A 21,198-nucleotide genomic window follows, 5' to 3' on the forward strand; every position below is an offset into this window, starting at 1 on the left:
TTTAATGGACATACACAAAATAGTCCAAATTGGTGAAGTGAAATAAAAAAATGTACTTGTTTAAAAAAATTACACAAAATAAAAACAGACAAGTGGTTTGTGTACATGTTTTCACCCCCTTTGCCATGAAGCCCCTAAATAAGATCTGGTGCAACCAATTACCTTCAGGTCACATAATTACTTAAATAAAGTCCCCCTGTGTGCAATCTAGGTGACATGTGATTTCAGTATATATACACACCTGTTCTGAAAGGCCCCAGAGTCTGCAATACCACAAAGCAAGGGGCACCACCAGGCAAGCACCACCAGGCAAGAACAAGGAGCTCTCCAAACAGGTCAGGGACAAGGTTGTGGAGAAGTACAGATTAGGGTTAGGTTATAAAAAATATCCAAAACTTTGAACATCCCATGGAGCACCATTAAATCCATTACTAAAAAAATAGAAAGAATATGGAACCACAACAAACCTGCTAAGAGTTGGCCGCCCACTGGAACTCACAGACCAGACAAAGAGGGCATTAATCAGAGAGGCAACAAAGAGACCAACGATAACCCTGAAGGAAGTGCAAAGCTCCACAGTGGAGTTTGGAGTATCTGTCCATAGGATCACTTTAAGCTGCAATCTCCATAGAGCTGGGCTTTATGGGAGAGAGGCCAGCAAAAAGCCATTGGTAAAATAAAAATAAAAGAAAACAAGTTTGGTGTTCACCAAAAGGCATGTGGGAGACTTCCCAAACATATGGAAGAATGTACTCTGGTCAGATGAGACTAAAATTGACTAAAATTTTTGCTGTCATTTAAAACGCTATGTCTGGAACAAACCCAACAACTCTCATCACCCCGAGAACATCATCCCCACAGTGAAGCATGGTGGTGGCAGCATCATGCTGTGCGGATGTTTTTCATCGTCAGGGACTGGGAAACGGTCAGTCTTTCAGAGATTTGAGACTGGGACGGAGGTTCACCTTCCAGCAGGACAATGACCCTGGCATACTGCTAAACAACACTCAAGTGGTTTAAGGGAAAACATTTAAATGTCTTGGAATTGCCTAGTCAAATCCCAGACTTCAATCCAATTGAGAATCTGTGGTATGACTCAAAGATTGCTGTACACCAGCGGAACCCATCCATCTTGAAGGAGGTGAAGCAGTTCTGCCTTGAAGAATTGGCAGAAATCCCAGTGGCTAGATGTGCCAAGCTAATAGAGACATACCCCAAGAGACTTGCATCTGTAATTGCTGCAAAAAGGTGGCTCCAAAAAGTACTAACTTTTTTGGGGGGGAGAATAGTTATGCACACTACACGTTTTCAGTTTTTTTTTTTTTTTTTGTCTTATTTCTTGTATGATTCACAATGAAAAGATATTTGGATCTTCAAAAATGGTAGTTGTGTAAATCAAATGATATAACCTCCAAAAATTAATTGTATTAATTCCAGGTTGTAAGGCAACAATATAGGTAGGAAAAGTGCCAAGGGGGTGAATACTTTCGCAAGCCACTGTAGTATTTATCCTCTTTCGTACATACCCGTTTCATTACTTTACATTCTACTCTTACTACTTATTTGTGACTTATTTAACTTTGAATTTGTCTTGTTGATGTTGTACTACACTGTCGAGGAAGCATTGCCAACCGTCGTACCTGGTGAAAACTGTTTACTTGACGATTATAGTAGATTGTGACTTGTTAGGCAGAAGAGAGAAATGCTAGCATTATTCTAGTCTAGTAGTTGGCTTTAATATAATATCACATCACATATGCCATTTAGCAGACACTTTTATCCCACAGCCGCTGATACATACTAATTACTGTAGTCTAGTGAGATAGCATGGCTGGTCATATTACTCTACACTCTCACAATAAAGGGTTCCAGGCTCCAGGCATTTTTGGTTCCAGGTAGAACACTTTTGGAACCCAAAAGGGTCTTCCATGGAATCATTAGGATTCTACCTGGACCCCAAAACTGTTCTTCAAATGGTTCTCCTATGGAGACAGATAATGATAACCCTTTTAGGTTCTAGCTAGTGTAACCGATGTGAAAGGGCTAGCTAGTTAGCGGTGGTGCGTGCTAATAGAGTTTCATTCGGTGACATCACTTGCTCTGAGACCTTCAAGTAGTTGTTTCCCTTGCTCTGCAAGGGCCATGGCTTTTGTGGAGCGATAGGCAACGATGTTTTGAGGGTGTTGGTCGTTGATATGTGCAGAGGGTCCCTGGTTCGATGCCAGGTAGGGGCGAGGAGTGGGGCGGAAGTAACCTGCTTAGTAACCACGATACACTCAGTGGAGTGACCGAGCAGTGTCTGTCTTTCTGTCTGTCTGGTGGGAAGAAGCTATGGTAATATATGTGACTGGGTTCCTCTGTGATATCAGTACACAATTCCAATAACTTCCAATGCACAATTACAAAAAAATAAAAATAAAATGATACCAAAATAAAATGATACAATAGCTACAACAATGTAGTAGATTGCAAATACTTTGTTAACAAATAAGGGCACCATATTGTTAACAAATAAGTGCACCATATTGTTAACAAATAAGTCCACCATATTGTTAACAAATAAGGGCACCATATTGTTAACAAATAAGTCCACCATATTGTTAACAAATAAGGGCACCATCTTGTTAACAAATAAGTCCACCATATTGTTAACAAATAAGGGCACCATCTTGTTAACAAATAAGTCCACCATATTGTTAACAAATAAGGGCACCATCTTGTTAACAAATAAGGGCACCATCTTGTTAACAAATAAGTCCACCATATTGTTAACAAATAAGGGCACCATATTGTTAACAAATAAGGGCACCATCTTGTTAACAAATAAGTCCACCATATTGTTAACAAATAAGGGCACCATATTGTTAACAAATAAGGGCACCATCTTGTTAACAAATAAGTCCACCATATTGTTAACAAATAAAGGTAACATATTATTTTCAGTTCTGGATAGACTTTTTATGGGAAAGAAATAGCAAAACAATCACAAGCCTTGTAATGACTTCTGTGTTTGGTATTTCCCAGTTCAAAAAGGGAATGCACCCAACTCATATGTATGACTTTTACAACTGGTAATTACCAGCTTCCCACTTGGTTATGAATGAATCAATAAACTCTACAGTAGGATCTGAACTGTCTTGTAAATAGGCGAGTGTCTCTGCTCAATGACCGTGTTCACGTCTAACAGGGGAAATATTCAATTGAACTTTGTGTGAACGCTTCAGAGTTGTTACGAGGCTTTGCGGCAGAACAGAAGAGATTAAGAGTGAATAAGTCCCAAGCCTCGATAGCAGCTTCTCTCACTGCTAATGGAGACAGTAAGGTTAATGTAGTCCTCCAAATCCTCGACAGAGCATCTCCCTGTAATTCACACAGATGAAACAATGTTACACAAAGATTTAGGCTTCTTCTTCCAATGATGTTTCAAATAAACTCCCATTCTGGTTGTCATGGATGCGAATGATAACGATGAATGATCAAGGATAAAAGTGCAGGACCAACATGGAGGAAGGAATGAGGACCCATGATGAACTACTTTATGCCCTTCCAGTGACTCTTAAACCCGGACATGATCAAACCCAGGTAACATGTTTTACTAAGAAGAGACATTTTGGAAGATGCATTTGAAGAAAACACTGTTGAACCATAGAAGTCGGTACATTTCTGTCCCTGTCTCTGTCTCTGTCCCTCTGTCTCTGTCCCTCTGTCTCTGTCTCTCCCTCTGTCTCTGTCCCTGTCCCTCTCCCTCTGTCTCCCTTTGTCTCCCTCTGTCTCCCTCTGTCTCCCTCTGTCTCCCTCTGTCCCTCTCCCTCTCCATATGTTGTCAAAGGTCCAAAGCGCATCTCTGGGTTATGTCTTCTCCCCCAAGAATTGAAGGACAGAACCCAGGAGTCATCTCCAGATGCCACGAGATCTTTCACTGTCCTCAGCGTAATCAGAATCACCTGTATTCGCTAAATACATCTTCATGTACATGAATTCGACTCGTGGAATTGTGCTGCCATCATTAAACAGAAGACAAAGACAATGAACAGGGTAAACAGACAATAAACGGGGTATACAGACAATGCACAGGGTATACAGACAGACAATGCACAGGACATACAGACAGACAATGCACAGGACATACAGACAGACAATAAAAACGGGGTATACAGACAATGCACAGGGTATACAGACAGACAATGCACAGGCTATACAGACAGACAATGCACAGGCTATACAGACAGACAATGCACAGGCTATACAGACAGACAATGCACAGGACATACAGACAGGCAATGCACAGGACATACAGACAGACAATAAACGGGGTATACAGACAATGCACAGGACATACAGACAGACAATGCACAGGACATACAGACAGACAATAAAAACGGGGTATACAGACAATGTACATGGTATACAGACAGACAATGCACAGGGTATACAGACAGACAATGCACAGGTTATACAGACAGACAATGCACAGGCTATACAGACAGCCAATGCACAGGCTATACAGACAGACAATGAACAGGGTATACAGGCAATAAACGGGGTATAGAGACGGACAATAGCAGGATATAAAGACAAAATATAATCCACATACAGTGTAAGCAGTGTAAGCTACAAACTACAGAATACACCATAAACACTATAAGCTACTGTAATGAATACGAAGTGAGACAGATAGCTGGTTTCAAGCGCAGGGTGCAGCAGGTGTTTATTAGCAAAGGACCACAGGAGGAGGCAGGTAGCTGGGTCCAGGGGCAGGCAGAAGGTCATACACAGGAGGAGGCAGGTAGCTGGGTTCAGGGGCAGGCAGAAGGTCATACACAGGAGGAGGCAGGTAGCTGGGTCCAGGGGCAGGCAGAAAGTCATACACAGGAGGAGGCAGGTAGCTGGGTCCAGGGGCAGGCAGAAGGTCATACACAGGAGGAGGCAGGTAGCTGGGTCCAGGGGCAGGCAGAAGGTCATACACAGGAGGAGGCAGGTAGCTGGGTCCAGGGGCAGGCAGAATGTCATACACAGGAGGAGGCAGGTAGCTGGGTCCAGGGGCAGGCAGAAGGTCATACACAGGAGGAGGCAGGTAGCTGGGTCCAGGGGCAGGCAGAAGGTCATACACAGGAGGCGGCAGGTAGCTGGGTCCAGGGGCAGGCTGAAGGTCATACACAGGAGGAGGCAGGTAGCTGGGTCCAGGGGCAGGCAGAAGGTCATACACAGGAGGAGGCAGGTAGCTGGGTCCAGGGGCAGGCAGAATGTCATACACAGGAGGAGGCAGGTAGCTGGGTCCAGGGGCAGGCTGAAGGTCATACACAGGAGGAGGCAGGTAGCTGCGTCCAGGGGCAGGTAGAAGGTCATACACAGAAGGAGGCAGGTAGCTGGGTCCAGGGGCAGGCAGAAGGTCATACACAGGAGGAGGCAGGTAGCTGGGTCCAGGGGCAGGCAGAATGTCATACACAGGAGGAGGCAGGTAGCTGGGTCCAGGGGCAGGCAGAAGGTCATACACAGGAGGAGGCAGGTAGCTGGGTCCAGGGGCAGGCAGAAGGTCATACACAGGAGGCGGCAGGTAGCTGGGTCCAGGGGCAGGCTGAAGGTCATACACAGGAGGAGGCAGGTAGCTGGGTCCAGGGGCAGGCAGAAGGTCATACACAGGAGGAGGCAGGTAGCTGGGTCCATGGGCAGGCAGAATGTCATACACAGGAGGAGGCAGGTAGCTGGGTCCAGGGGCAGGCTGAAGGTCATACACAGGAGGAGGCAGGTAGCTGCGTCCAGGGGCAGGTAGAAGGTCATACACAGGAGGAGGCAGGTAGCTGGGTCCAGGGGCAGGCTGAAGGTCATACACAGGAGGAGGCAGGTAGCTGGGTCCAGGGGCAGGCAGAAGGTCATACACAGGAGGAGGCAGGTAGCTGGGTCCATGGGCAGGCAGAATGTCATACACAGGAGGAGGCAGGTAGCTGGGTCCAGGGGCAGGCTGAAGGTCATACACAGGAGGAGGCAGGTAGCTGGGTCTAGGGGCAGGCTGAAGGTCATACACAGGAGGAGGCAGGTAGCTGGGTCTAGGGGCAGGCTGAAGGTCATTGGTTCAATTACACATTTAGCTTTGTGAACAGACATCTACAACAACCACAATCCGTAAATCACATATAGCTAAATGAGAGAGGAGCAATGTGATTCACATCAATGCGATGTGTAGATATCAATAATAAGTGATATCCATATCGCAGTAGATTACATCACTGATGTCACCTTTCCCTCCAAGCGTTTATTCAAGTTGGATAATCTTTGGATGACGACAGCAGTCGCACCATTGAAAGACATAGTTTGGACCTACAAAAGACTATTCCAAACCCATTTGGTATGTCATCAAAGTGGTCTCTGATTGGTGGTCATCATTTGGTGTGTCATCAGTGGTCTCTGATTGGTGGTCATCATTTGGTGTGTCATCACAGTGGTCTCTGATTGGTGGTCATCATTTGGTGTGTCATCACAGTGGTCTCTGATTGGCGGTCATCATTTGGTGTGTCATCGTAGTGGTCTCTGATTGGTGGTCATCATTTGGTGTGTCATCGTAGTGGTCTCTGATTGGTGGTCATCATTTGGTGTGTCATCACAGTGGTCTCTGATTGGTGGTCATCATTTGGTGCGTCATCACAGTGGTCTCTGATTGGTGGTCATCATTTGGTGCGTCATCACAGTGGTCTCTGATTGGTGGTCATCATTTGGTGCGTCATCACAGTGGTCTCTGATTGGTGGTCATCATTTGGTGCGTCATCACAGTGGTCTCTGATTGGTGGTCATCATTTGGTGTGTCGTCGTAGTGGTCTCTGATTGGTGGTCATCATTTGGTGTGTCGTCGTAGTGGTCTCTGATTGGTGGTCAAACTCACTCAGGTGGAACAAACTTTAACTTGCGCTTTTTTTCTTTTCTTCCAATGCTGATTTGAATGTCATTGTCAAAAAAACAATATACAATATAAAAACAAAAAATATATATATATTTTTCCGCAAACATCCTTTCTGAATTTAAAAGTAATCCTCTAAGTAATCGCCTAGTTTTTCAAAAGTATCTGTAATCTGATTAAAATATTTTAGCTGGTAAACGTAACGGATTACAGTTCCCAGTTTGTTGTGTTCCCTTTAATGGAATCAATAGACATGTAATCTGTTACTCCCCAACCCTGAGTGTCTCTATAGTTTATATATAGTGTATTATATAGCATAGATACAGTGTATTATATAGGGATTTTATCGTGCATATATAGTGTACATAAACATCAGAACTAAGACGTTATAGCCATGAGCTCGACCGCTCTTCTTTAGTATAGTATTAATGTATGCAGAGCTTATATGCTCTTAAAATGAAGAATAGCAGGTGGTTTTTGATTTGTGTGTACTCACGTGTGTGTGTGTGTGTGTGTGTTTACCCATCCTGGCGTGATGGGCCTGGGGCTTGGCATTAGATTATCCTAAACGGTTCCATCCATTCGGTGACGTCAGAACCCTCACAGTCAGAACTGTCCGATCCTCCTGCAGGTCTCACACTGTGATGTGTGCCACTTGGAATGCTTTGTGCTATTTGTAGAGATCTGAAAGGAAGGCGACGATAATGGTTGGATTGTCTTCTTCACAGTCTCAAACACACACAGATATATTATGCGTTTATTACATAATGATTTGTTAATGACTAAAACTGTAATGATGTCATGACATCGAGTACAGAGTAGTAGGTACAACAGACTCAAACAACACACGTTAAATTCATCTTAATAGAATTTATAAAAGGGTGTAATTTACAGTAACACAACCTGATACGTTTTTTTCAGACGTCATATAGACAGACACACGCGCTGACTTACAAATACACACATTTCCTCGAAAGGAAGTATTGAATCTTGCTGTTACACTGGTCTCAGATATGTGTGTGTGTGTGTGTGTGTGTGTGTGTGTGTGTGTGTGTGTGTGAACGAACATGTACCTCTGAGGACTCATTCTACACGGGGAGAGATTCAGCCCAAGATGGAGGGCAGGGAGGCGGGGCTAAGAAGTCATGCCCCCATTTTAACCTTCGATGTCATGCCACTGTATCTCTTTCATTACGGGCCACTGGCTGACATGCTGATAGGATGTGTGATTCTGTCAGCCCTTGTGTCGGCTACCTGAAATAAACAAAAAACAACGGAGTGACCACCAGAAACGTTTTTTTAAAAGTGACATTGATTGTGTTTGCAAAACATTTAGAGCAGTTCTTCAGAAGAGAATCAACAACCGAAGCAAAGAGGAGTGACGTTTCCTTGGCGACCATATCAAAACAGAAGGCTGACATTGACAATGAGAACCAATAGACTGTCAATTCAGTTGACAGTGTTTTGCGGAATTTTCTCCAATCCCATTCCATGTTTTGATTAAAAAAATTAGCTTGGGGAGACACGACAATCAAGTTTTCAATAAATCCTCCATTCAGTGGACATTTCCACAAAGCGGAAAGAGATCACAACATCAAAAGATGATATAGAAGCAGCTACAAAGCCTCCCCCTGTCAGATAAACGACAGACGACGGCAGGCGACCCAGACACCATTCCTCTTTTATTACATGTTCTGTTGTCTCTCTCAGGGCGGGAGATGAGGTACCGTATGGGTAGCACGTGTGGGGATGCAACAGAATTAGTAATCAACGCCATGGCAACACAAAGGCTTTACGCATTCAAATGTATTCATTTAAAAACCCCTGATCGTAGATGTATGGAACCCACCACCAGACACCATGACATAATTCACCCTCGTCTTTTTCTCTTAGTCCCTCGGTACCTCTCATCCCATCTCTTTCATCCATCGAGGAAACTTGGATCAATTGAACATTGACCTCTGTTTTACAACTCTCCAACACCCTAGCAACGGAAGGATTGGTGATTTTTTTTTTAACAAGAGATTTATTCATAACTTGAAATATATTACCATGTTATAACAGTGTTAGTGGGATGTGTCTCTCGGGATTGCGTCAGCTAACATGATGTGAGAAATTAAGAAAATACATTTAGACGAACGATCTTTGCCATTTCATATCTGTCTTTACATGCACTTCATTCCCTGAGACTAGCTAGCGACAGTCCCGTTTCATTAGTAAGGATTTCATAGGGTTGCTTTTAGACCAGGCTGTATCTCTGGACATAATTTAGTCACAAACATCAATTATTGAGTTTGCAACAGAAAGTACAGCTAATCCCTGTTGCAAATCCTGTTTTCATAGCACCGATGTATGGTTTTTTAATAGCTTGTGTTGATGTTTGGGCTCGTGGGCTCGTGGTGTACCTTCTTGAAAATGTCAACTGAGCTGCTGTCGACAGCATAATATCAGCACAAACAGAAAACAGATGTGGGTTCTGTTACTGTTTGTTACTGTTCAAAGATTAAACCATTTATTCAAGTAAAACTTTTTTTTTTTTTTTACAATAACTTGGAGTCACTAAGATCCTAACACAGTATGCAGTACCTTTAACAAACTTATGGCAATTAAGCCATGTTAAGTTGGCTGTTGCTTCTCAAAAAAGAGAGATTGGGAGAAAGACAGCGTGAAAACTCTTGGGTCTTAACAGCAGTAATTACATCCTGCAAGTTGTCTGCAAATTTATAAACTCTATTCCCACGTGGCTTTCACTTTTCCAGCATTTGCACACAACTTGCTACTCAATAATGTAGTCTCTCCAACAGACCCATCACAAATGGCGTGGTCACAGAAGGATTCGAATGCTTTTAAAAACTGACACGAAGCGGCACATGACGCAAAGCTTGTGTCACAGTTATATATATGTATAATCATGTGTACAGAACCCCCACGTGGGCTTCAAATTGTATTGGTTGCAAAATGCTTGTGTTCCAACAGAGCACTACTATCTAACAATACACACAAATCTAAAAATAAATAAGAATGGAATGAAGAAATATAGAAATATTAGGACGAGCAACGTCGGGAGTGTATGTACAGAAGTAGTTATATAGGATGAACCATGACTAGAATAAATTATATACTGTATACTGTGAAGTGTGTAAAACAGAATGTAAACATTATTAATGACCAATGGTGTTCAATGGCCATGTACATAGGTCAGCAGTCTCTAAGGTGCGGGGTAGAGTACAGGGTGGTAGCCAGCTAGTCACAGTGACTAGTAACCGAAAGGTTGCAAGATCAAATCCCTGAGCTGGCAAAAATCTGTTGTTCTGCCCCTCAACAAGGCAGTTAATCCACCGTTCCTAGGCTGTCATTGTAAATAAGAATGTGTTCATGAACTGACTTGCCTAGTAAAACAAAGGTTGAAAGTATCCACATTATTATACAGATTGCTCAAGATTGAAGACGAAATTGGATGTCAATCCACGCCCAGAGGACGTCCAGGAAATGCCTACAAAACCTGCCGCTAGGGGCAACAGTGAGTACTACAACCATCAAGTAGGCTTGGGTATTGGGGTGCTGTATTAATGTAATCCCATGACTCTGGATTAGAAGGTTGTGTGTTTGATCCTAGTGGTGGACACTTATTAGTTTTTTGTGTATTATCATTTTGTTTTTAACCCTATCCTTAACCATTCCAGAAGGAGTGCCTAAATGTAATGTTTTAACTAAAATCTTCTTAATTATTTAATATTCTTCTGTTAATCTGTTGTTTGGAAAAATTGTATTTTAGATAGTTTAACTAGGCAAGTCAGTTGAATTCTTATTTACAATGAGGACCTAGGAACAGCATGTTAACTGCCTTGTTCATGGGCAGAATGATATTTTTATTTTGTCAGCTCTGGGATTCGATCTAGCAACCTTTCGGTTACCAGCCCAACACTCTAACCACTAGGCTACCTGTCAATGTTTCTCAGCAGGAGGAGAGAACCCAGAGTGTCAAAAAAACACTTTTTGAATTTTTACGTTTTTCAGCAACTTGGAAATTTGACATTTTGGAGACGTGTGGATAAATGTCAGATTCTGCAGTGAGACTGTGAGCTTGTTAGATGTCTCACCCCATAGGACCATGTCAAGTCATAAAAAGTTGGTCCTTTAAAACTGTCATCACTCAGGGTCAGAGAATATACGACTCCATAACCGGTCAAAGAGTTGCAGTAGTGGATCTTCACCTCAGAAGATCTTTTAAAATAATAGGTTAAAGCTGTACAATCTAGAAGCTCCAATAATCATTTATTCACCAACATTTCTACAGAAAGCTGTCTTCATCAGGGTTTCAGGTAAGACCACCTCTGTTTTCTCTGATCATTCCCGCTGACTGTAGACAGAACCTCCATTCAACTCTCTCTCTCTCAGTAATGAAGGATTTGTTTTGCATCGGGGCACTCCAGCACTCTACCCATACTGCACTGCAAACTGCAACATCACCAGGCACAGGAAACTGCTCCCGGTGATGATGCTGCCTCTGAACATTCATTTGACTAATCTCTCTCTCTCTGAAAGCCACAGCAGATTTGTATGATAGCATAGGCGACTGTGCTGTTGTAATTACAAATGTCTTCATTATTTAACTCATAAATCCTCTGTTGCATTTATTTGGCAACTCCACCAGTTCAAGATTACTTTCTCAACTAGATGTTTTACACAGGCAGAAGTGACTTCCATAAATACGTAGCAAAGGTCATATTAAATGACAAACATAGGAGCTTCTCATTTTGAAGGAACAAGTGGATAATCCCATAGATCATGGATAGATAGATCACTTGTCTCAAAGTCCTGCTCTGGTCTACTGATGGGTGGACTAGTATGCATGCTTATGTAGGAGCCAATCAGTGATCAAGCAATTGATCTATCCATGGACTTATCCAACCTTGATGGTGGTGGAGTTGTCATGACGATAAGGGGGAGGGGTTAAAATGCAGATAACACAGTCAATATTATGTCAAGCATCAGTCACTGATATGTCACATTCATTAAGGAATCATATTGCTGCAGGCTAATTGTTTTACATACTGTACAGTTTATTTAACCAATGAAGCCCGAGGAGGTGTGGTATATGGCCAATATACCACAGCTAAGGGCTGTTCTTCCGCATAACGCAACACAGAGTGCCTGGATACAACCCTTGGCCGTGGTATATTGGCCATGTACCACGATCCCCCGAGGAGCCTTATTAATATTATAAACTGGTTACCAACGTAATTAGAGAGGTAAAACATTTTTTGTTTTTGGTAATACCCGTGGTATACGGTCTGATATACCATGAGCTTCAGCCAATCAGAATTCAGGGATCGAATCACCAAGTTTATAGTGAGAATTAGAGAATAACCAAGTAGAAAAACAGCAGAGTGAAAAACTATTTAAAATAATATGAATATGGTTTCTTATAGTCATAATGATCATTCCCCACTAACCCACCTGTTTTGATGTGTCTTATCTGTTCATGAACAGGTGGATGAGAAAGCCAGAGACAATGAAAGACACAAGGACACAAGGAAGCATTCATATGGACTAGAGGGAAACATGGTGGGGGTACAGGATTGATATGGCTGATAGAGAATATGTGTTTCTGATAGAGAAGATTTACGTTTCAATCCCAGTGGTAGACACATTTTAGGGTTTTACCCCTATTCCAAATCTTAACCCTTACCTTAACCATTTGGATTGGATGAGACCCAGTTGCAGACACAGGAGGCAGATGATTGGAGTCTTACAATGTCTAATCATCCAAAAAGGGGAAGGCAAGAGAATGGTCGTGGACAGGCAAAAAGGTCACAACCAGATCAGAGTCCAGGAGGTACAGAGTGGCAGACAGGCTCGTGGTCAAGGCAGGCAGAATGGTCAGGCAGAAGGATACAGAGTCCAGGAGGTACAGAGTGGCAGACAGGCTCGTGGTCAAGGCAGGCAGAATGGTCAGGCAGAAGGATACAGAGTCCAGGAGGTACAGAGTGGCAGACAGGCTCGTGGTCAAGGCAGGCAGAATGGTCAGGCAGGAGGGTACAGAGTCCAGGTGGTACAGAGTGGCAGACAGGCTCGTGGTCAAGGCAGGCAGAATGGTCAGGCAGGAGGGTACAGAGTCCAGAAACAGGCAAGGGTCAAAACCGGGAGGACTAGAAAAAGAAGAATGCAAAAAGCAGGAGAACGGGAAACACGCTGATAGACTTGGAAACATAGATAACGAACTGGCACAGAGAGACAGGAAACTCGGGTATAACTACACTGGGAAAAATAAGACACACCTGGAGGGGGTGGAGACAATAACGAGGACAGGTGAAACAGAATGCCTTAAGTTATGTTTTAACCCTATCCAAAACCTTAACACTTAACTTCAAAATGTGATGTTCGGAGAAATGTAGAAGTGTGATGTTTGGAGAAACAGAACTATGCTGAGCAGGAGGACTCAACCCAGGGTGTCAAAATCACTTTGAAATGTGACTTTTTGGAAAAATGTGGATAAACGTGTCAAAATGTGATGTCATGTTGGTCAAACCGTCTTGTTGGTCTTTCATCCTCAGCGCGGTAAAGGAAGAGAGGTGAGAGCTATAAAAAGATGAAACGATACAATTGAGAATAAAACATGTTTTTTTTCCCTCATTGTTTCCCTCTTCTGTCGAAGTTCACTCTGGCATTTACGACACAAAGCCTCCCAGCTGTTTAACTATTATAGTCACTGGTTTCCTCTGCCGTACCCATCTGCTGTACCCATCGACACTGTTTAAGTAAATCGAATTTCCAATTTTCAATGAACGACTATGTTTCAGAAACGCTTGCCTTCGATGGGATTGTTATGTTTCTGCATCATCCCATAATTGCAGTGTCTCTTTTTTTTTTTTGGGGGGGGGGGGGGGGGGGGGCTGTGTAATGGGAATTATTTGAGTCAGACTCGTTCATCGTAAAGTACGATTAGTTGTTAATTACGATATGGTAATTACATTGGAGAGGAAACCCAGCCATGATTCACAGCAGGACGACTCCTGAGACAGGAGACCCCCTATTGATAGCATCCTCCTGACAACCCCTACATCATTTATGAAGATGCATACACAGACACACACACACACACACACACACATGCAAGCACACACACGAGCACAGACACAACACACACACACACACACAAACACACACTCCCACACACACACACACACACACGCAAGCACACACACGAGCACAAACACACACAGACACACACACACACACACACACACACACACACACAAGCACAAACACAAACACAAACACACACACACACACGCAAGCACACACGAACACAGACACACACACACACATGCAAACACACACACATGCAAGCACACACACGAGCACAAACACAAACACACACGCACACACACGAGCACAGACACACACACACAGACACACACATGCAAGCACACACGAGCACAGACACACACACACACACACACACACCTAATTCTGCTTCCAAATATGTTCCCAAATTTCCCTAAAGTATCAAGCCAATATGTTTAGCTGTATTGGCTTCCCTCAGTTAACAGCTAAGTTTAAATTACATTCAACAAGGCATAGGAAGCCTGCATGTTTAAAATACATTCAACCAGGCATAGGAAGCTTGTAGGTTTAAGATGCATTCAACGAGGCATAGGAAGCTTGTAGGTTTAAGATGCATTCAACGAGGCATAGGAAGCTTGTAGGTTTAAGTTACATTCAACGAGGCATATGAAGCTTGTAGGTTTAAGTTACATTCAACGAGGCATAGGAAGCTTGTAGGTTCAAGTTACATTCAACGAGGCATATGAAGCTTGCAGGTTTAAGATGCATTCAACGAGGCATAGGAAGCTTGTAGGTTTAAGTTACAATCAACGAGGCATAGGAAGCTTGTAGGTTTAAGTTACATTCAACGAGGCATAGGAAGCTTGTAGGTTTAAGTTACATTCAACGAGGCATAGGAAGCTTGTAGGTTTAAGTTACAATCAACGAGGCATAGGAAGCTTGTAGGTTTAAGTTACATTCAACGAGGCATATGAAGCTTGTAGGTTTAAGATGCATTCAACGAGGCATATGAAGCTTGTAGGTTTAAGTTACATTCAACGAGGCATAGGAAGCTTGTAGGTTTAAGTTACAATCAACAAGGCATAGGAATCGCGTATTATTATGTAATTATTAGACACATTGCATCTGACAGAACTTTCTCCTGTGTCCTTCTGGCTCCAACTTTCACTTAATCAGGAATACAGGACATAATGGAAACACGCACACACTCATGCACGCACACACACACACACGAATGCACAACCACACTCACTCGCACAAGCACACCCATACCCACACACACACACACACACACACACACACACACACACACACACACACACACACACACACACACACACACACACACGTTCCCTTGCTCTGTATTCCCACCTGGGGGTTATCGCTACGTCCGTCATCACCTCCCTGTCTTAAATACCCTATAGGCAGGGGCCTCTCACGCACTGTGTTAAACACACATGTTATCCTCATCAGCCTGCGTATTATAAACCTCTCTAATCTCACATCTCTGGGGTGGCAGGTAGCCTGGTGGTTAGAGTGGAGGGGTGGCAGATAGCCTAGTGGTTAGAGCGTTGGGCCTGTAACCAAAAAGGTAGCCTAGTGGTTAGAGTGGAGGGGTGGCAGGTAGCCTAGTGGTTAGAGTGGAGGGGTGGCAGGTTGCCTAGTGGTTAGAGTGGAGGGGTGGCAGGTAGCCTAGTGGTTAGAGTGGAGGGGTGGCAGGTAGCCTAGTGGTTAGAGTGGAGGGGTGGCAGGTAGCCTAGTGGTTAGAGTGGAGGGGTGGCAGGTAGCCTAGTGGTTAGAGTGGAGGGGTGGCAGGTAGCCTAGTGGTTAGAGTGGAGGGGTGGCAGGTAGCCTAGTGGTTAGAGTGGAGGGGTGGCAGGTAGCCAGTAACCGAAAAGGTTGCTCGATCGAATCTCCTGAGCCAACAAGATAAAAATCTGTCTTTCTGCTTCTGAAAAAGGCAGTTAACCCATTGTTCCTCGGCCATAATTGTAAATCAGAATTTGTTCTTAATTGATTTGCATAAATGTAAATAATATTTAAATAACGTTATGGCTGCTGTTGCACATTTTACATTTACCTGGTAATCTAATCCTGGCCTGTTTCTCCATATCCTCACCATAGTCTCACCATAGTCTCACTATATCTTCACCATGGTCTCACCATAGTCTCACCATAGTCTCACCATGGTCTCACCATAGTCTCACCATAGTCTCACCATAGTCTCACCATAGTCTCACCATGGTCTCACCATGGTCTCACCATAGTCTCACCATAGTCTCACCATGGTCTCACCATAGTCTCACCATAGTCTCACCATGGTCTCACCATGGTCTCACCATGGTCTCACTATATCCTCACCATAGTCTCACCATAGTCTCACCATAGTCTCACCATATCCTCACCATATCCTCACCATATCCTCACCATATCCTCACCATAGTCTCACCATAGTCTCACCATAGTCTCACCATATCCTCACCATATCCTCACCATATCCTCACCATAGTCTCACCATAGTCTCACCATGGTCTCACCATAGTCTCACCATAGTCTCACCATATCCTCACCATATCCTCACCATATCCTCACCATATCCTCACCATAGTCTCACCATAGTCTCACCATGGTCTCACCATATGTCGATTAAGGCAGCCCACCTCACTTATCTGATTCAGAGGGGTTGGGTTAAATGCGGAAGAGACGTTTCAGTTGAAGGCATTCAGTTGTACAACTGACTAGGTATCCCCTCTTTCCGGTGTATATTGTAATGACTTATGAGGGCACACTAAACCCCCCCCCCCCCCGCCCCCCCCCAAACAAATCTTAGAAAGTTTATCCATTGTCTCAATCGCCCAGACACTCTCTAAGACACCACTTCAAAACAGTCATAAAGCTAACTCGCATGGATAAACCTGCATTCTATTGAAAACCCATTGGCTCATAATCTATAGCCTGTCATAATATAAAATGATCCTGTGGAGGTTTCAAGGTCAAACACCAATAAAATCAAAGACCGCAATTTGTCAGAGTCTGTGATGATTCTCTTCCATAGCACACCACACACTGACGTCGTCTGTAGTCCATCAGATAGCCAGAGTCTACAAGGTGGAGAGGAATCTGAATGGTAATTCACATCAGACCAGATGTAAATAACCTTTTTCCCATTACAGATCTGTTGAGCTACAGGTCCATCCCGACCGACGCTTCCTGATCCCATTATCCTGGGAAACGTGAACGGGTGAGGTACTTTCACTCAGGGAGTCTCTTTTTTTTCCCCCTGAAGGAGGGCAGAGACACTGGGTCTGTGATGGAAGATCTGGTTTGGGTGCGTATATCAATGTCTCCAGCCAGAGACATATAAAACATTCTATATATACATTTTTGAGCACTTTCCAAACCATTTGATTAACCTAACAGTTAGTTCACCTAACCACCAACTTAGATTCTTCCTGTAGTTATCCTTTTGTTCTTACAGTTTTTTTGGATTGCTTACACACTAAAATTAAAAGTAGTACACTATTAGCAAAACCTTACACTCAAGAAGCAAAACATCAGCCCATATTTGCACAACTATAAGCACATTGTCAACCTCACACTTGTTGCAAAACTCTACACACAGTGATTTGCAAAACACTAAACACACTTAACATACATTACACACAAACATCTATCATGAAGTCACGTCCTTGCAATACCAAAGCACTGACTGTCAAATTACCACACCGTCCAAACAATTGGTTCAACACAGTATTCAGGTGTGCAAACACTCGTTTGCTTAATTGTAGACACACCAATCAGGTGTATAAGCACTATAAAAAGCAGCAGGTGAGTTCATCGGTCTTCAAGCACAATGGAAAGTGTCAGAGAAAGAGTAAGACGAGGAGGAGGAGGAGGACGACGACGACGAGGAGGACGAGGAGAATGAGGAGGACGAGGAGGACGAGGAGAATGAGGAGGACGAGGAGAATGAGGAGAATGAGGAGGACGACGAGGAGAACGAGGAGGACAAGGAGAACGAGGACGAGAACGAGGAGGAGGAGGAAGGGGAGGAAGAGGAAGACAAGAAGGTGCTCAAAGAGGACCGAATCTGACAAATGAGATCCACGCAACACTGGTTGACCACGTTGTCAACCACGGCCTGACGCTGAGGGAAATTGGACTGCGCGTACAGCCAAATCTAAGCCGATATGCAGTGGCAAGTGTGATGAGAACATTTCGACTGGAAAATAGGTATTGTTAAAATATCATCATATCAAAAACATCTGCACGGTTTCAGTAACTGCTTACAGTACTGTATTCTATGCACTATCAGCACTTCTGTTACCTTTTCCTGTGAAATTACTGTACTATTGTATACTGAATTTTTTCTACATAGGATTGAGGGTCAGGGACGACAAGGGGGAAGGCCTCCTATGTTCACAGAACAGCAAGAGAGGGAGATAGTAAACATGGTTTTGGCCAACAATGCTATAACACTCAAGCAGCGCCAAGCTAACATTGTCAATAACCACGCCATTTTCAACGATATCCATCAGGTCTCAACATCAACACTGGCACGCATCCTAAAAAAAAACATATTCAAATGAAGCAAATTTATCGAGTGCCTTTCGAGCGCAATTCCGAAAGGGTGAAACGACTGCGGCATGATTATGCAGAGGTATGTATTCACTTTAGCAGTGTGATCTTGCATACTGTCTCATAATATTTTACTGTACTGTAATATGTATACTAGATCTACACTGAACTACACAATTTTGCCTGACACTGTTTTTCTGAGAGTTTTATGAATGGATGGAGAGGAGATCCAGCATGAGTACATTTACGTAGATGAGGCTGGGTTCAACCTGACGAGAACACGAAGGAGGGGAAGAAGCATCAATGGCCACAGGGCTATAGTCAATGTCCCAGGGCAAAGTGGGGGTAATATAACACACTGTGCAGCCATTACACAGAATGGGGTCCTCCAAAGTCATGCCTATATGGGCCCTTACAACACAGCACTCATACTTACATTCTTGGACCAATTGCACAACATAACAGCAGAAAATCAAGTCGATCATATGCAATACATTGTTGTCTGGGACAATGTGTCTTTCCACCGCTCTGCTCTGGTTCAGATCTGGTTACAGCAACATCCACATTTCACCGTCCTATATCTTCCACCACACTCTCCATTCCTCAACCCTATAGAAGATTTTTTCTCGGCATGGCGGTGGAAGGTATATGATCTCCGTTCCAGGCTGAGGTACCCCTCATCCAAGCCATGGAGGAGGGCTGTGACCAGATGGAGGTAGCTTCAATGCAAGGATGGATTCGTCATTCAAGACGTTTCTTTCCAAGGTGTCTTGCTAATGACAACATTGCCTGCGATGTTGATGAACTTCTCTGGCCAGATCCAGCTAGGCGAAGAGACAATGTCTAGTTATTTTTTATTTTATTTTTTTGAACTTACAATATGTAAAGTGACGTTTGGTTACAGTATTATGAATCTCCATGTCAACATTTTGGGCGTGTTGAGAAATAAATGAGTTTCTTCAGTCTGCAACATTGGTCTTTTGTAGTGTTTGGTGAATTTACATTATATTTGTACTTTGTTGATAGTAGCCTACTCTAATCATAGGGAAGTAGAAGTGCTAAAAGTGTTTTAGGTTTATCACGGCAGAGTGTAACTCGTGTCAACAGAGTATAGTAATGTGAAACGTGTGTGTTTCATATGGTAACAAAGTGTGGTTTTTAAAAATAAGTGTATAGTTTTTACAAGAGTGTTGAATTTTGCAAAGGATCTGTGGTGTTTTGCTATTTGGGTGTGTGGTTGTGCTAATTGTGTGTAGTGTTTTGAAAACACGGGCCCTGTTTTGAAAATCGTGCTTAAGCAATCAAAAAAAACTGTAAGACGCAACAAGCAACCTAGTCTCTGGAAAATAAATTACAACAATAATAATAATTCTACACTTCTTTGAGGAAGTGTGATGTGATTCGTAATGTTATCGTAAGACTGGGTAGGACGTATGACACTAAACATCCTCTACTCGTATGACGCTGTACGACCACTATTCCATTCGTAATGTGTGACATATTTACTTACAGAAGAATAAAAATTGCCCCCGAGACCACGTTACAGTGCCTAGACACATCAAAGAAACACATTTTCTCATTTCAATTGTCAGAAACCGTAAAATTAAACATCTCTTCAACAAAACAAAAAAAAAAAAACGTCCTGTGTTAGGCACAACAGTTTTTCAAGTTACAATATTTTAAAAAGTAGTTTGTTTCTATTTTGTCTGTATTTCCTTCCAAGTGGTTTTGTTTGGCTGGCTAGGCCTCGTGCTGTAGGACTTTGTGATGTATCATGCATGAGGCGGGAGATGCTTTTCTCAATCCTGAAGTGCCTGACGATGCACAGCAAGCATCACCTGACAACAGCATCTGTGAAAAACAGCTTGTCGTCACCAACAGTGGATTTTTTTTTTTTTTTTTTTTTTGCCCATACCTGTCATTCCTGCTCATAACAGATTGCTACTGCATGCTTCTCAAACTCATTAGCCATACCTCTTTCTGCTTTGGTGACTGTTTGTTCCATTTGAATTGGCACTGTTCTTTCCCCAAACAAAAAAAAACAGCATGACTGAATTAGCCAATCGTAGTTAAGTCAACAATATTCCCAAATTTCATAATTTAATCCAGTGTAATCTTTTTCCACTCTTAGCTCTTAGCAGTTAGAATAACCAATTTGTAGGGTTACAGGCACTCCAGACGGCTGAATAATGAAGGAAGCATATCCATATAGAGAACAGTTTAATTTCTTACCACTGGAAATAAACCTTACTGATTATAGGAAATAAATAAAATAAAAACACTTAAAATGTTGAATTCCTTCAGTTTGAATGTTGTCTTGTCAAAAGCTAGAGTGATCCCAGTGATTAGAGCCAAAACAGTAATCCTGATGTAGACATCAGAACTATATGTCCTTCGCAGTAAAACCCTCAGCCTTTGGACAATCCACACAAGTCCTGTAATCCCTAAAAAAACATGTCCCCCGGCCCAAATTGATAGTAACGGTTCAGTTCACCTGATCATTTACGGGTGTTCACTTCCATTTAGACTTTCGCTTTTTGTTTTCGTACCCCTGCACAAATAATCTGCATATACAGGGGAGACTCGAGAGGAGAATCAGCTTTTTGGCTGTGGAAAAGAAGGGAAGGAGACCTCCACATGTTCACTTCAAAAAAGGGGGG

The 21,198-nt window shown here is 43.0% G+C and overlaps 1 long non-coding RNA gene across 1 annotated transcript in view; it reads right to left on the bottom strand.

The window, feature by feature from the left end:
• Positions 1-6,901: 6,901 nt before the first annotated feature.
• Positions 6,902-21,198, bottom strand: part of LOC149984724 (uncharacterized) — a 168,817-nt gene continuing 154,520 nt past the window's right edge. The window contains exons 3-4 of the long non-coding RNA XR_016494991.1: positions 7,963-8,143; positions 6,902-7,573 (exon numbers count right to left, since the gene is read on the bottom strand). This is a non-coding gene — a long non-coding RNA (uncharacterized LOC149984724). The remainder of the gene's footprint in view (positions 7,574-7,962; positions 8,144-21,198) is intronic.

The sequence above is a fragment of the Oncorhynchus mykiss genome, chromosome 3 (genome assembly GCF_057628025.1).
Source record: "Oncorhynchus mykiss isolate SJ-2025 chromosome 3, ASM5762802v1, whole genome shotgun sequence".
Classification (NCBI taxonomy): domain Eukaryota; kingdom Metazoa; phylum Chordata; class Actinopteri; order Salmoniformes; family Salmonidae; genus Oncorhynchus; species Oncorhynchus mykiss.